The sequence below is a fragment of the Leuciscus leuciscus genome, assembly GCF_965113295.1.
Source record: "Leuciscus leuciscus genome assembly, chromosome: 19".
Lineage (NCBI taxonomy): Eukaryota > Metazoa > Chordata > Actinopteri > Cypriniformes > Leuciscidae > Leuciscus > Leuciscus leuciscus.
In genome coordinates, this window is record NC_138743.1 from 37,192,542 (window position 1) to 37,210,200 (window position 17,659).

Sequence of the window (17,659 nt, forward strand, 5' to 3'; positions counted from 1 at the left end):
GTCTTTTCTTTTCCTGACGCATGTTTGCCTCTATCCTTTTAAGAGCTACTTGCTTTTCTTCTTCCAACCTTTTAAGAACTAGCTGCTTCTCTTCTTCTAACTTGCTAAGAACTTCTTCTTGAGCTTGTATTTGATATACTGCCTTAACCTTTTCTTGTTGAGCTGCGAGTTCTGCTCCCGCATCTACATGTTTGCTTGAGCCCTGTGAGTGGGTTGAATTTTCTGCTAGAGAGAGTACAGTATCTGTCCTTGTGTGTCCGAAGATAGATCCATACTCATCCTTCTTAAGTGCCATCCTCACTCGTAGTTTCTCAAGTTCTGGATTGAAGACCTCATCTACAGTTTCTAGCCGCATCTCTATTATTTCGCTGATCTCTGCAGTGAGTGCTATACAAGCATCCATTTTCGGAACAATGTCTGGGGTGGCATTGTGGTTGCGTTGAATGGGCTCATAACATTCACTTACTGCACTGTGTCGAATTTGGATTTCTTCTCTGATTTTATTTAGTTCATCTTGAGAACAGAATGATTTTAGTGCGGTCCTAACCTTTCCTGCCACTTCTTTCCAAGAGCCATAAGCTCTCATGAATTCTTTCTTGTGTTTAATGGCTTCCTGTTTGTGCATCTCTAATCCCTTTTCTGTAAATGTTCTTTCGCGTGAACTAGACCTGACTGGCTGTGGGTTATCTGTTTTCATGGGTGGGTCGTGTGTGCTAGCTACTTCTTCTCCATTAAGTGACATTTTGTTGAAGTTGTGTTGCTGTTGGGTTATATTGAACTACTGAACTATAGTTTAATTACTGAAATATATCTTAATAACTCAACAAATACTTAATATCATCATGCACTGTGCGATTATCATCAACAAAAATGTAGGCTAACACACAAACAGCTTAGCAATGAATGCTATCATATGGATCTACCCATGAATGAATTTACATTTAACAGGTTCAATTAGTTCAATAGTTTTTTTTTAAATTAAATTACCCTTCTGTATCTTTAAATTCACCTTTCAAATGTATGATTAAATCAGAGCATCAAACATGTACAGTATACTGTTTATAAAGGTGACTTCAGTCCATTACATAAATATCACTGTTCGCAATCAAGAGTCCCTGTGATTTTATGCAGCAATCAGCATAAACGAAATAGACCGATCTTGCCTGGGTGCCGGTTGAAGTGAGGGCGTTTGAACAGAAGGTGGCAGTCTTGTACACAGAATGGCGGATGGCAGTCCTTCTAACGTCGAGTTGAGTTTCACTCCACATCGAGCGACGAGTTTTCACTGTAGCAGCCCTTCAACTTGGACGTTGGAGAGCTAGCTAGCAACTTCATAAATTATTCTCAAATTATTACTGCCAAACAAATCAAGCACAGAGTAGTATAACACTTCAAAGAACACTTTAGTTGAAGGTTACAGTAATATTTTCCAATCTCTGACTCTAAACATGCATCGTCTTGTAACGTGCCTTCTCGTGTTTTTATTGAACGAGCGTGAGCGTGAGCTAACCCCCAATTTCCACCGGCTGCGTTACGGCTCCGGCACGGCGGCGGAGTCAATAGGTTTCCATTAAAGTCAATGAGTGTATTTCCACTGAATGCGGTACAGCTGCGTTCCGACTCCGGCAATCCGCAGCCCTCCGTAGCAGATACGCAGAGCTTCTATTTTTGCCGGATGCCGGAGCGCTCCGCAGCACTACAGGGCAGAGTACGCAGGACAGGAAGTCGAGTGACAAAACAGAACAGCCAGAAACAAAATAAAAGATCCGTTTAATTTTCAAAATGAAATACACCGCGCTCATATTTCCCTACACTACACCTTGAAAACGTCATAATGGGCGGAGACAGCTGGCTTGTTGAAGTTTTAACCCCGTTGACACAATGGATGAAGAAATGCTGATTATTGAGGTACAGAATCAACCCATCATCGGCCGTCACATCCTTTTTATAAGGACAACATTAAAAAGGATGCAGCGTGGAAAACTATTGCAGAAGTGATTGGTTTGGTAGTTCTGTTTATAGAAACTACATATCGCGTGATCAGACCAGAATTCGCGAGATTACATGGGGTCTCGTGACGTCAGCTGTCAGTCATGACCGCAGCCGTTGCGCAACAAATCCGGACCTGGTGGGTATTGACGGACGACGGAACACGGAGCTGTCACGCAGCGGAGCCGTTCCGCAGCCGTTCCGCATCTGGTGGAAATTAGGGGTGAGCGTGGAGAAATTAGTCCCCCCTGCAGATAGCATGATGTCAAAATAAAAGTCACATGAAATAAAAGTATGAAACAGAATAGTCATAATAAAACACTGCTAGTGGTCATCTACAAAAGGTGAGCATGTAAACAATGAATGGTGACTGCAGAAAGCAAAAGCTGAATCCCGGACATTTTGGATGATCTCGACAGCCGGACATGTCCAGGAAAAAGAGGATGCACAACGTAACGCTTTTTGACTTTCTCAGTTTGTGTAAATCTACTTATGGTTCAGAGTATTTATTTTTTCCCACATTAATTTCCCACATGTCTAGTACAATTATGTGGTTTTGTTTTATTAATACAGTATATACTTTTTTCTTGACATACCCCGAAAGAATGGAAGTGAAATGTGACAACATGCCCCATAGGTGGGGTACATTGTAACATGTGAGGGGCACATTGTAACATGACCATATGACAGCTTAAAATGTTATCTGATCTAATAAAAAAAAAAAAAAGACAATCTAAAATATTTTCTAAATAAAATACAATTATTAACTTTTTCATATAAAATAATGGCATTTTTGAATAATTAAATATAAACTCATTTTTGAGTTTTGACTACGAACACAGGAAAACACAGCTATACAACATAGTTCAAAACAAATAAATAATTAGTAATTTCTGAACATTGACTCTCAATCTTTATTCACTTTTTTCTCATGTTTTCTCAATAGAATTAATAAATGCATAGAATATAATATATTAATAATAAGGGCACATTGTAACGCAGTGTGACAACATGCCCCGACAGCACAACTGGGATTTAAACCCGGCTAGTGTCTTCTGCTAGTTAGCGAAGCATTAAAGAATTATCTCAACTGTTAAATAACATATTGGAGATTAAAATAATATCAGATTTGTCTAATTTTAAATAAACACAAAAAATAGAGATGAAAAATTAACTTAAGTAAGAAATTTACTTTTGCTATGGTTTAATAAATGTCTATGGATATCTTCCAATTTTTTTTATTTTTTTTTGGCGCAATTTTTCCTCTATATAGTGTTGATTTGGAAACTAGTAAATGCACCAAGTTTCGTCATGCTAGTGTTGGAAAGTTTTTCTTTCTTCAAAGCAGAGACCAGGAGATGTTGGGATCACGTTCAAACAGAAGAGTTTCTTTATTGAGCGCGGCTGCGGTTCGTCCAACATTATCTAAAGTATATAACTGTACGTGGTGTCTCATAGGCATTTTAGGAGGAGGGACTTTTGAAGGTGGAGACAAATTCAAACAAATTCAAACAAAGCATGTAACAGGTTTAGGTAACACTGAGGGTCTGGCCAATCCTAATTCAATCAGCATAAGGCTCCAAGAGCCATTTGGGTCCGAAAGCCATTTGCAGAACAAAAGGTGAGATTCTCAGTGAATCATTCGTGTGCTAATCCCATCAGTCTGAGTGAAACTGGGGCTCCAAGAGCCATTAAAGACAATAAGGAGAGAACAGGAATTGCAACTTTGCTGAGATCTTAACCTTAAAAGCTAAAATCAGTATTCTTCACCGTGATGTTATGTAAGGAAGCATATCTGAAATAGATTCTTAAATTTGTAACCCTTCACTAGCATGTGTGGAAGTATTTAAAACAAGTGTGTTACAACTAGCCCCGCGTCACGTTGTGCCCCGCGCTCCCCTATTACTATGGGGTGCCAGATGTAAAAATTCAGATACAATTTTATAGCTGATATATTTTAATTATTTAGCTCACTCTCCTCACATTTCACAAATTTTTCTCACATTTAAGACAGAAATTCGTGTAAAACCATATGTTCTTTGCAATTGTCAACAATATGTTTACATTTAAAAAAAAAATTAATCTAAATATTAAATCCTAAAGCATAGAAACGCACAGGTGAAATACACTGAAAATGATATGCATTTAATAATTATGTGGGGTTGAAGTCATCCCGCCGTATCTTCTGCATCCACTCATGCCCGTACCGCAGCGTCAATGGGGAACGCATGAAAGCTGACTTCTCTGTTGTAACGTGAAGAAATGGTCCATAACGGCACACAACGATGAAGTGCTGAGGCGGTCACCCTCTGAAAGGCTAGTCACCTCTCTTGAATCCTGTCAGATCGCCGGAAGTACTGGCCCACACACTCAAGTTCCAACGTCAACGGTCGCCGTGCACAGAGCGAATTGTCCTCCAATTCTGGAATGACCCAAATAAATAATTAGATTTGTAATACCTGATGTCACAGTCACAGATAGTGGTAGCAGGCCTACATGTTAACCTGCTGACAGCCTATTAGAAAACAGGAACCTTTAAAAACTATAACATAGGCCTATATACAGAACCAGTATAGGCCCTGGCCCTCATATTTTATTAACAGGTAAACAACAAGGAAAATGAGTTTGCCATTAAACATTTTATTTGCACTTTGTGCCAAAAACTCAAGCATGTTAAAAAATAAAAACAACAACAAAAAACGGTTGTGCTTTTAAATCAGCTGCTTGCGTTCGGGTTTGTCCGATGTCTTCCTTTAATAATTTGCGTAAAATTCTGAGTTTGAGCTGATCCACCGATCCTGATGGATATATGAAGAAGCCAAGTGAATGACGGGCATTGCTAAAGTACAGGGGTTTCAGTACCACGACGCACACGGGGCGTATCCGAGGGTGTGGCCATCACACCCCTTTCCAAAAAAAATAAATACAAAAAAAACTAATTTGCAGGTCATCGCACATGCGCAGAGTAAAGTGCCTTCTTCCCGCGGTCTTTTCAAATGATGCTGCATTCCAGTCCACTTTTAGACACGCACTTGCGAACTTCCATAAGCACTTCCCCTCGGGGGAATCCCTGCCGCCATTTTGAAGTGCGTTCCACTTCGTGAAGTGGAGGAGGGACGTTTATAGGCCCTGTCCCAAATGTAATCTTAGTTCAAATGGAACATTATGTATTATTATGTACAACTGTATACATCATTTAAATAAGCATGATGTATCTATTGTATCTATTGATATACACAATATCAGAATATAGACCTGTAAAAGCCGGCTGTGTAGTGGACATGGAGATGAGACGTCGGAGTGCAAAAATGTGATTTCTCCTGTCCAACAACAACCAGACCGTTATTTCCGGCGTGGCGATCGAGTCTGTCCCAAAAATACCTCTCAATGCGCCTCGTGGACTCAAGCCAAGGGCCCTATAGGTCTGCACTACATGACGCCACCAAAGTGTGGACTCTGAGGAAGTCCACAAGTCCGGAGTGTGCCATCTGGGACAGGGCCTATATGGACAGACCCTCGTTCCCTCGATTTTGACCGGCACCTATATGTCCCTATAAGGCACCTATATGTCCCACAATGCAGTACGATTGTGACATCACCACATATCTCATCTAATCACCACCACAACAGACAACTCTATGATATATTAATAATATTTTTATTTTTATTTAAAACAACCCAAACACACCTATAAACATTTGGATGCTGCATTAACCAAATTCTTAAAGGGACATTTAAAAAAAATAATAAATCAACTCCACAGCTGATTCCAAGTGATCAAGGGCTTAGGACGTTCCAGTTCAGCCCATTGCAGTTTCCACCAGTAGTGAGCACTCGCAATGATGTACCCCTAACATTTCTTTACCCCTACCTAAATCTGATTCTATGAAGAGGGCCGTGTTTTATAGGTCAATTGTGTTTTGGAACAATCTTCCAGATGGGGTTCGTGAAATCAAGGGAAAAACTGGTTTTAAAAAAAGACTAAGACTGTATTTGTTTTCAACATCATAATATCGTCTGGATTGGTTGAGCAAGGTTGTATCATGTGCAATGTTGTTTTTCATTATTTTATTATTATTTTAATCAGTACTTTTTGTATTGTTATTTTTTCTTGTTCTCTTATGTGTATTTATATATGATATATTTGGGAGCAATTGTGATTGTAATTATTGGGTTTTGTATGTATTGTTTGGACCCCAGGAAGATTAGCTGTCGTCTTGGCGTCAGCTAATGGGGATCCTTTTAAATAAACAAATAAACAAATAAACATCCGAGTGAACGAGACGGAGGGAAGTTTGCGAGTGAAGGGCATGACAATTTTGGACTGGAACGCAGCATTAGAGACCGAGCTAGTGGACGATGAAGAGTAAACTTGTAAACATTAAACACCCATGGACAATCAAGGACAAAACAGCGAAATCGGTATGTTTTTGACGTTTTATTATGATCAAAAGGTAGAGGTTTTTGTAAAAGATGCGGTAGGATTCTAATGTAAGTAGTGATTTCACGCGAGATACCTGTCCTAACTGAGTTACATGTGCATCAGACACCTGTGTGTGTTTACAGGGGTTACACGAGAGATACCTGTCCTAACTGAGTTACATGTTCATCAGATACCTGTGTGTGTTTACAGGGGTTACACGAGAGATACCTGTCCTAACTGAGTTACATGTGCATCAGACACTTGTGTGTGTTTACAGGGGTTACACATGAGATACCTGTCCTAACTGAGTTACATGTGCATCAGATACCTGTGTGTGTTTACAGGGGTTACACGAGAGATACCTGTCCTAACTGAGTTACATGTTCATCAGATACCTGTGTGTGTTTACAGGGGTTACACGAGAGATACCTGTCCTAACTGAGTTACATGTGCATCAGACACTTGTGTGTGTTTACAGGGGTTACACATGAGATACCTGTCCTAACTGAGTTACATGTGCATCAGATACCTGTGTGTGTTTACAGGGGTTACACGAGAGATACCTGTCCTAACTGAGTTACATGTTCATCAGATACCTGTGTGTGTTTACAGGGGTTACACGAGAGATACCTGTCCTAACTGAGTTACATGTTCATCAGATACCTGTGTGTGTTTACAGGGGTTACACGAGAGATACCTGTCCTAACTGAGTTACATGTGCATCAGACACTTGTGTGTGTTTACAGGGGTTACACATGAGATACCTGTCCTAACTGAGTTACATGTGCATCAGATACCTGTGTGTGTTTACAGGGGTTACACGAGAGATACCTGTCCTAACTGAGTTACATGTTCATCAGATACCTGTGTGTGTTTACAGGGGTTACACGAGAGATACCTGTCCTAACTGAGTTACATGTGCATCAGACACCTGTGTGTGTGTACAGGGGTTACACGCGAGATACCTGTCCTAACTGAGTTACATGTGCATCAGACACTTGTGTGTGTTTACAGGGGTTACACGAGAGATACCTGTCCTAACTGAGTTACATGTGCATCAGACACCTGTGTGTGTGTACAGGGGTTACACGAGAGATACCTGTCCTAACTGAGTTACATGTGCATCAGACACTTGTGTGTGTTTACAGGGGTTACACGAGAGATACCTGTCCTAACTGAGTTACATGTGCATCAGACACCTGTGTGTGTGTACAGGGGTTACACGCGAGATACCTGTCCTAACTGAGTTACATGTGCATCAGACACCTGTGTGTGTTTACAGGGGTTACACGAGAGATACCTGTCCTAACTGAGTTACATGTGCATCAGACACCTGTGTGTGTTTACAGGGGTTACACGCGAGATACCTGTCCTAACTGAGTTACATGTTCATCAGATACCTGTGTGTGTTTACAGGGGTTACACGCGAGATACCTGTCCTAACTGAGTTACATGTGCATCAGACACCTGTGTGTGTGTTTACAGGGGTTACACGAGAGATACCTGTCCTAACTGAGTTACATGTTCATCAGACACCTGTGTGTGTTTACAGGGGTTACACGCGAGATACCTGTCCTAACTGAGTTACATGTTCATCAGACACCTGTGTGTGTTTACAGGGGTTACACGAGAGATACCTGTCCTAACTGAGTTACATGTGCATCAGACACCTGTGTGTGTTTACAGGGGTTACACGCGAGATACCTGTCCTAACTGAGTTACATGTTCATCAGATACCTGTGTGTGTTTACAGGGGTTACACGCGAGATACCTGTCCTAACTGAGTTACATGTGCATCAGACACCTGTGTGTGTTTACAGGGGTTACACGCGAGATACCTGTCCTAACTGAGTTACATGTGCATCAGACACCTGTGTGTGTGTACAGGGGTTACACGAGAGATACCTGTCCTAACTGAGTTACATGTGCATCAGACACCTGTGTGTGTTTACAGGGGTTACACGCGAGATACCTGTCCTAACTGAGTTACATGTTCATCAGATACCTGTGTGTGTTTACAGGGGTTACACGCGAGATACCTGTCCTAACTGAGTTACATGTGCATCAGACACCTGTGTGTGTGTTTACAGGGGTTACACGAGAGATACCTGTCCTAACTGAGTTACATGTTCATCAGACACCTGTGTGTGTTTACAGGGGTTACACGCGAGATACCTGTCCTAACTGAGTTACATGTTCATCAGACACCTGTGTGTGTTTACAGGGGTTACACGAGAGATACCTGTCCTAACTGAGTTACATGTGCATCAGACACCTGTGTGTGTTTACAGGGGTTACACGCGAGATACCTGTCCTAACTGAGTTACATGTTCATCAGATACCTGTGTGTGTTTACAGGGGTTACACGCGAGATACCTGTCCTAACTGAGTTACATGTGCATCAGACACCTGTGTGTGTTTACAGGGGTTACACGCGAGATACCTGTCCTAACTGAGTTACATGTGCATCAGACACCTGTGTGTGTGTACAGGGGTTACACGAGAGATACCTGTCCTAACTGAGTTACATGTGCATCAGACACCTGTGTGTGTTTACAGGGGTTACACGCGAGATACCTGTCCTAACTGAGTTACATGTGCATCAGACACCTGTGTGTGTTTACAGGGGTTACACGCGAGATACCTGTCCTAACTGAGTTACATGTTCATCAGATACCTGTGTGTGTTTACAGGGGTTACACGCGAGATACCTGTCCTAACTGAGTTACATGTGCATCAGACACCTGTGTGTGTGTTTACAGGGGTTACACGAGAGATACCTGTCCTAACTGAGTTACATGTTCATCAGATACATGTGTGTGTTTACAGGGGTTACACGAGAGATACCTGTCCTAACTGAGTTACATGTTCATCAGACACCTGTGTGTGTTTACAGGGGTTACACGCGAGATACTTGTCCTAACTGAGTTACATGTTCATCAGATACCTGTGTGTGTTTACAGGGGTTACGCGAGAGATACCTGTCCTAACTGAGTTACATGTTCATCAGATACCTGTGTGTGTTTACAGGGGTTACACGAGAGATACCTGTCCTAACTGAGTTACATGTTCATCAGACACCTGTGTGTGTTTACAGGGGTTACACGCGAGATACCTGTCCTAACTGAGTTACATGTTCATCAGATACCTGTGTGTGTTTACAGGGGTTACACGCGAGATACTTGTCCTAACTGAGTTACATGTTCATCAGACACCTGTGTGTGTTTACAGGGGTTACACGCGAGATACCTGTCCTAACTGAGTTACATGTGCATCAGACACCTGTGTGTGTTTACAGGGGTTACACGAGAGATACCTGTCCTAACTGAGTTACATGTGCATCAGACACCTGTGTGTGTGTACAGGGGTTACACGAGAGATACCTGTCCTAACTGAGTTACATGTGCATCAGACACCTGTGTGTGTTTACAGGGGTTACACGAGAGATACCTGTCCTAACTGAGTTACATGTTCATCAGACACCTGTGTGTGTTTACAGGGGTTACACGCGAGATACCTGTCCTAACTGAGTTACATGTGCATCAGACACCTGTGTGTGTTTACAGGGGTTACACGCGAGATACCTGTCCTAACTGAGTTACATGTGCATCAGATACCTGTGTGTGTTTACAGGGGTTACACGCGAGATACCTGTCCTAACTGAGTTACATGTTCATCAGATACCTGTGTGTGTTTACAGGGGTTACACGAGAGATACCTGTCCTAACTGAGTTACATGTTCATCAGATACCTGTGTGTGTTTACAGGGGTTACACGCGAGATACCTGTCCTAACTGAGTTACATGTTCATCAGATACCTGTGTGTGTTTACAGGGGTTACACGAGAGATACCTGTCCTAACTGAGTTACATGTGCATCAGACACCTGTGTGTGTTTACAGGGGTTACACGAGAGATACCTGTCCTAACTGAGTTACATGTTCATCAGACACCTGTGTGTGTTTACAGGGGTTACACGCGAGATACCTGTCCTAACTGAGTTACATGTGCATCAGACACCTGTGTGTGTTTACAGGGGTTACACGAGAGATACCTGTCCTAACTGAGTTACATGTGCATCAGACACCTGTGTGTGTTTACAGGGGTTACACGCGACATACCTGTCCTAACTGAGTTACATGTTCATCAGATACCTGTGTGTGTGTACAGGGGTTACACGAGAGATACCTGTCCTAACTGAGTTACATGTGCATCAGACACCTGTGTGTGTTTACAGGGGTTACACAAGAGATACCTGTCCTAACTGAGTTACATGTGCATCAGACACCTGTGTGTGTTTACAGGGGTTACACGAGAGATACCTGTCCTAACTGAGTTACATGTGCATCAGACACCTGTGTGTGTGTACAGGGGTTACACGCGAGATACCTGTCCTAACTGAGTTACATGTGCATCAGACACCTGTGTGTGTTTACAGGGGTTACACGCGAGATACCTGTCCTAACTGAGTTACATGTGCATCAGACACCTGTGTGTGTTTACAGGGGTTACACGCGAGATACCTGTCCTAACTGAGTTACATGTGCATCAGACACCTGTGTGTGTTTACAGGGGTTACACGCGAGATACCTGTCCTAACTGAGTTACATGTGCATCAGACACCTGTGTGTGTTTACAGGGGTTACACAAGAGATACCTGTCCTAACTGAGTTACATGTGCATCAGACACCTGTGTGTGTTTACAGGGGTTACACGAGAGATACCTGTCCTAACTGAGTTACATGTGCATCAGACACCTGTGTGTGTGTACAGGGGTTACACGCGAGATACCTGTCCTAACTGAGTTACATGTGCATCAGACACCTGTGTGTGTTTACAGGGGTTACACGCGAGATACCTGTCCTAACTGAGTTACATGTGCATCAGGTATCTCTCGTGTAACCCCTGTAAACACACACAGGTGTCTGATGCACATGTAACTCAGTTAGGACAGGTATCTCGCGTGTAACCCCTGTACACACACACAGGTGTCTGATGCACATGTAACTCAGTTAGGACAGGTATCTCGCGTGTAACCCCTGTAAACACACACAGGTGTCTGATGCACATGTAACTCAGTTAGGACAGGTATCTCGCGTGTAACCCCTGTAAACACACACAGGTGTCTGATGCACATGTAATATTCCATTTTAATAAATGACGGTACATTTCACTAATTACCTGTTGTGTAATAGTAAAGGTAAGAGTGGATATCAGCGGTATTATAGGTTTATAAGAATCATGCAATTATCAGTGAAAACAGGTGCAGCACTTTTATATTGTATTACATTAATAGAGCTCTGGGGTGACAAATATTTCTGCTCAGTAGAGAAAGGTTAAGTTCATCCACTCTTACCTTTACTATTACACAACACAGTTTCTTTTTTTTTCGTTTCTTGTTATTTTTCATTTTATATTTTTGTTAAAAGTGTGACCGTGGATCCTGGTGCATTCCAATATTTCAGATTGTTTTAATGGTGCGATTGTGTAATATATCAGCATGTGACTTTGAAATAATTTACTTTGACATGACATAAATAATTAATTTTAACCTTGTTTCTATTAGCGGCAAAAAAAAGAAAACGCCGTTGGTGTATCCTCATACACTTAGTGCGCATGACCGGTGACCTATGCAAATTCGGAATTAGGAGAACGCCTACTCTACAACGTCACAATTTTATGCTGTACCAAAGGCTATACTGAAACCCCTGGAAATAAGTGACTGCCGTGAATGACGCGCTAATGTAAAACAGCTCTATTAGCCTGAAGTACACTGAGGTGCTGTCACCAAGCGCTCGCTTTTAAACAATAACTTAATCCATTCTGTCTTTAAGTACAATACAACATTAGCCAATAGATCTTAACTAAAATTACCATGGTAAACCGATACCAAGATACGATTAGAGTTAGCATTTAATAGTTCTTTAATATGGCAAAATCATTCACAAAATAGTACATAAAGGAATGCGCATGCTCAGGCTTGAATTGTCTAGGCCAATAAGATTGCTGTAAAATAAACCAATTAAATTGGGGTCGTCTAGACCAGTGGTTTTCAAACTGTGGGTCGCGACCCACTTGTGGGTCACACAGTGAGAAAAGGTGGGTCGCACAAAGGCACTTAGCTGCAGCTAAATTTACGTTACGATGAGTGAAACGTAAAAAACAAAACCAGTCCGATTAATGACCAAACGAGCTATGAGTTTTAGCGCCCGCCAAAGTGTTATTTGATCGGTGAGTAATGTAGATGAACTGATGCGCTTGTGACAGAGTCACAGTGCATGTTTAACTGAAAGAACGAGCAGAGAGAGTACTCGGTCGCGCGCGCGCGCACTCTCTGTCTTCGGAGCCGGCGAAAGTGTAAACAAGACTTCACCGTCTCCAAACTAAGCGCTGTCTTGCTCTCTCTCCCTCGCACATATTAATCAAAATAAATCGACACGGTGGTAAAAGGTCGGAAGACCAAAGTTTCATGTGGAGCATTCGGAGATTTTTTTTTTCTTCCTCAATTACCGCTGGGTGTGAATTGTGCTAAATAAGTTGTTGCCTTATCTTCTCTGAAAAGCGTCCCAGACATTCAGCTGACATAAAACAACACTTTAATTAAACGAAAAAAAACTATCCAGTGATGAAACGTTTTCTGTGTTGACACAAATCTTGGATGTCTATGTCCTAACTGCTGGGATAATCACACATGTCCAATTCGCGAACTAATGACTCATTTGAACGATTCATTTTAATGAATGGACAACTGATCTTTCCAACAGTGAACTCAGGAGACGTTTGAATCAGTAACACTTTACAATAAAGTTCTATTTATTACATCAATTACATAAAAAGTACAGTTTGCTTACTCAAGCTTAAGCTTTAAAATAAATAAAACCCCTTGGTTTTTTTTGAAAAGCATATGACTACATTTTTCCACACAGTGCTATCAAGAATCGATAAGAGAATCGTTAAAGAATCGGATCGATAATCAGAATCGTCAGTGGCATTATTATTATTGATAAAATCTTATCATTTCCCATCCCTATGTGAAGACGGTAAAATTATAATCAAACATTAAAGAACATACATGTTTTTAAAAGTTTTTTTAAGAGTTAAAAGTTTAAAATATTTTGCTAACATGAAGGCTTGTCACTGTCAGTCTTTTTACATCAGTGCAAAACTAGGGAATGCAGATTAAGACCATCAGCATGCATTGATTAATCCCATTGCATGTAGAAAAAAAAAATGTGCGACCAAATCATGCTGGTGCGACCAACTGATAAAGTTGGTAGCACCAGTGCAAGTGGGTCTTGAGATTGATTATACTTGTCTAGGTGGGTCCTAGAACGAAAAAGTTTGGGAACCCCTGGTCTAGACTGCACTCTGGGGTACTTCGTGAAATCTGAACTGGTAAGTTATGTTAACGATATTACAGCTAATGCAAATTCGTAATCCAAAGAAAATAGACGGATAGACGGGCTCGACATTAACGCTCGTCCATGACAAGTGGATTTTTTGAAGGCTCAAGTGAAAGAGAATCTTACTTAACTTTAATGACAAAAATAACTAGGGAAGCATCGAAACGCGAGAATGATTTTGATTTTATTACATTCAATGTAAACAGCGAATGATGAGGGGTATTTCTGCTGACAAGCTCGCATTGTTGAGGCTCGCTGCCGGTCTCAGAGACTTTAGGCAAGGCAAGGCAAGGCAAGGCAAGGCAAGGCAAGGCAAGGCAAGGCAAGTTTATTTATATAGCACATTTCATACACAATGGCAATTCAAAGTGCTTTACATAGAAGAAATTAAAATAATAAAAAGAAATGAATAATTAAAACAGTTTAGAAAAATAAAATAAAATACAGTACTTATAAAAAAAAATTATAAAAAAAAAGAATATTATTATAGATCTTTCCTTCAAAAGGATTCCCTTAAGACTTAAATCTTTCAACCTTCTTTTAAAATTCAATCTTCTTACGACTTCCATCTTTCAACTTTCCTTTAACTTTCTTTTCTCCCTCATTTACTCACACGTTCTTTTTACTTTCTTTAGCACTGCGTTCACATTCTTTCTCAGACGAAAACTTTAATATCGTCATTTAAATACTGTTCTACTTTCAAACCCACATTAATACACGTCACTTTCACATTATCACTTTCTTTTACACCTTCTGAGTGGGCATTTACAGTTACGGGCTAAATGCCCTGCTGACCATAATTAAAACCCTCTCTGTCACCTTGCCTATAGTTTGATCATTGAGCTTACTTTTGAAAGCAAAACAAACAGTCGGACGAACAGCGGCACAGTGCTCATTCAGTAAATGCACAGCTAAACAGAAGTGTTTTGAGTCTGGATTTGAATGTGACCACTGTAGGAGCACATCTGATCTCTTCTGGAAGCTGGTTCCAGCATAATAGCTAAAAGCAGACTCACCATGCTTAGAGTGAACCCTTGGTATTTCTAGCTGATATGATCCTAATGATCTGAGTGATCTGTTGGGTTTATATTCAGTGAGCATATCTGCAATGTATTGAGGTCCTAGGCCATTGAATGATTTATATACCAGTAATAATACTTTAAAATCAATCCTAAATCTAACTGGGAGCCAGTGTAAAGACCTGAGGACTGGTGTGATATGTTCATATTTTCTGGTTCTGCTCAGAATCCTAGCGGCAGCGTTCTGTATGAGCTGCAACTGTCTTATGGTCTTTTTGGGAAGGCCAGTGAGGAGTCCATTACAATAATCCACCCTGCTGGTGATGAAAGCATGCACAAGTTTCTCTAAGTCTTGTCTGGAAACAAAGCATCTAATTCTTGCAATATTTTTCAGATGATAGTATGCTGATTTAGTTATTGCTTTGACATGACTACTGAAACTAAGGTCTGAAAGAGAATTTTACTTAACTTTAATGACAAAAATAACTAGGGAAGCATCGAAACGTGAGAATGATTTAGATTTTATTACATTCAGTGTAAACAGCGAATGATGAGGGGTATTTCTGCTAACAAGCTCGCATTGTTGAGGCTCGCTGCCGGTCTCAGAGACTTTAGTAGCATAACTGCACACACAAGAAACATACTGCGGTAATAAAGAGTTATTTTTATTTATAACATATGATATAGTTAACAAAACACAAATAAGGGAGCTGTTCTTCGGAATATCATCACGATTGCAAATGTTACATTGAATTTATAGTTCAATAAATAAGACATAAATAACAAGTAACTTCATTAATATTAAGTTACTTTCATTTTTAGACACAATGATACAAAGATACAATTACAAATGCTTTAGATACAAATGAGCAAATTATAAAGCTTGGGTTGCTGAATATTAGATCCCTTACTTCAAAAGCACTTATTGTTAATGATATTATTACAGACTACAATCTAGATGTGCTGTGTTTGACAGAAACCTGGCTAAAACCAAACGATTACATTACTTTAAATGAGACCACCCCGCAAGATTACAGTTATAAACATGAACCTCGTCTGAAAGGCAAAGGGGGAGGTGTTGCTGTAATTTATAGTAATATTTTTAGAATTACTAAGAAGTCTAGTTTCAAATATTATTCTTTTGAAGTGTTGGTGCTTAATATAGCAATATATCTATCTATCTATAAATTACAGAAACGTCTGTCTGTCTGTTATTTGCATATCTCTCGAACCGTTAGTCCGATGGATTTCAAACTTGACAGGTGTCTTGCAACGGGCACAAGTAAGTGCAGTGGCAAGTTTGGCGTTGTTTGGATTAGGAATGCAAAAGATAGTTAAATATATCGGTAAAAGAAGCACACATTGGCTTTTGCCGCTCTAGCAGCTGGCCACTCCCCCTCTTACACTGACACTGAGTGAGCACAGCGCAGGACTAGAGGCCACTCCCCCTCTCACACTGACACTGAGTGAGCACAGCGCAGGACTAGAGGCCACTCCCCCTCTCACACTGACACTGAGTGAGCACAGCGCAGGACTAGAGGCCACTCCCCCTCTCACACTGACACTGAGTGAGCACAGCGCAGGACTAGAGGCCACTCCCCCTCTCACACTGACACTGAGTGAGCACAGCGCAGGACTAGAGGCCACTCCCCCTCTCACACTGACACGGAGTGAGCACAGCGCAGGACTAGAGGCCACTCCCCCTCTCACACTGACACTGAGTGAAGCACAGCGCAGGACTAGAGGCCACTCCCCCTCTCACACTGACACTGAGTGAGCACAGCGCAGGACTAGAGGCCACTCCCCCTCTCACACTGACACTGAGTGAGCACAGCGCAGGACTAGAGGCCACTCCCCCTCTTACACTGACACTGAGTGAGCACAGCGCAGGACTAGAGGCCACTCCCCCTCTCACACTGACACTGAGTGAGCACAGCGCAGGACTAGAGGCCACTCCCCCTCTCACACTGACACTGAGTGAGCACAGCGCAGGACTAGAGGCCACTCCCCCTCTCACACTGACACTGAGTGAGCACAGCGCAGGACTAGAGGCCACTCCCCCTCTCACACTGACACTGAGTGAGCACAGCGCAGGACTAGAGGCCACTCCCCCTCTCACACTGACACTGAGTGAGCACAGCGCAGGACTAGAGGCCACTCCCCCTCTCACACTGACACTGAGTGAAGCACAGCGCAGGACTAGAGGCCACTCCCCCTCTCACACTGACACTGAGTGAGCACAGCGCAGGACTAGAGGCCACTCCCCCTCTCACACTGACACTGAGTGAGCACAGCGCAGGACTAGAGGCCACTCCCCCTCTCACACTGACACTGAGTGAGCACAGCGCAGGACTAGAGGCCACTCCCCCTCTCACACTGACACTGAGTGAGCACAGCGCAGGACTAGAGGCCACTCCCCCTCTCACACTGACACTGAGTGAAGCACAGCGCAGGACCAGAGGCCACTCCCCCTCTCACACTGACACTGAGTGAGCACAGCGCAGGACCAGAGGCCACTCCCCCTCTCACACTGACACTGAGTGAAGCACAGCGCAGGACTAGAGGCCACTCCCCCTCTCACACTGACACTGAGTGAAGCACAGCGCAGGACCAGAGGCCACTCCCCCCTCACACTGACACTGAGTGAAGCACAGCGCAGGACTAGAGGCCACTCCCCCTCTCACACTGACACTGAGTGAGCACAGCGCAGGACTAGAGGCCACTCCCCCTCTCACACTGACACTGAGTGAGCACAGCGCAGGACTAGAGGCCACTCCCCCTCTCACACTGACACTGAGTGAGCACAGCGCAGGACTAGAGGCCACT

General features: G+C 42.3%; 1 long non-coding RNA gene across 1 annotated transcript in view; it reads right to left on the bottom strand.

The window, feature by feature from the left end:
* Nucleotides 1-2,564: 2,564 nt before the first annotated feature.
* The window catches only part of LOC309482593, a 141,527-nt gene continuing 126,432 nt past the window's right edge, over nucleotides 2,565-17,659 (bottom strand). The window contains exon 2 of the long non-coding RNA XR_014200329.1: nucleotides 2,565-2,722. This is a non-coding gene — a long non-coding RNA (uncharacterized lncRNA). The remainder of the gene's footprint in view (nucleotides 2,723-17,659) is intronic.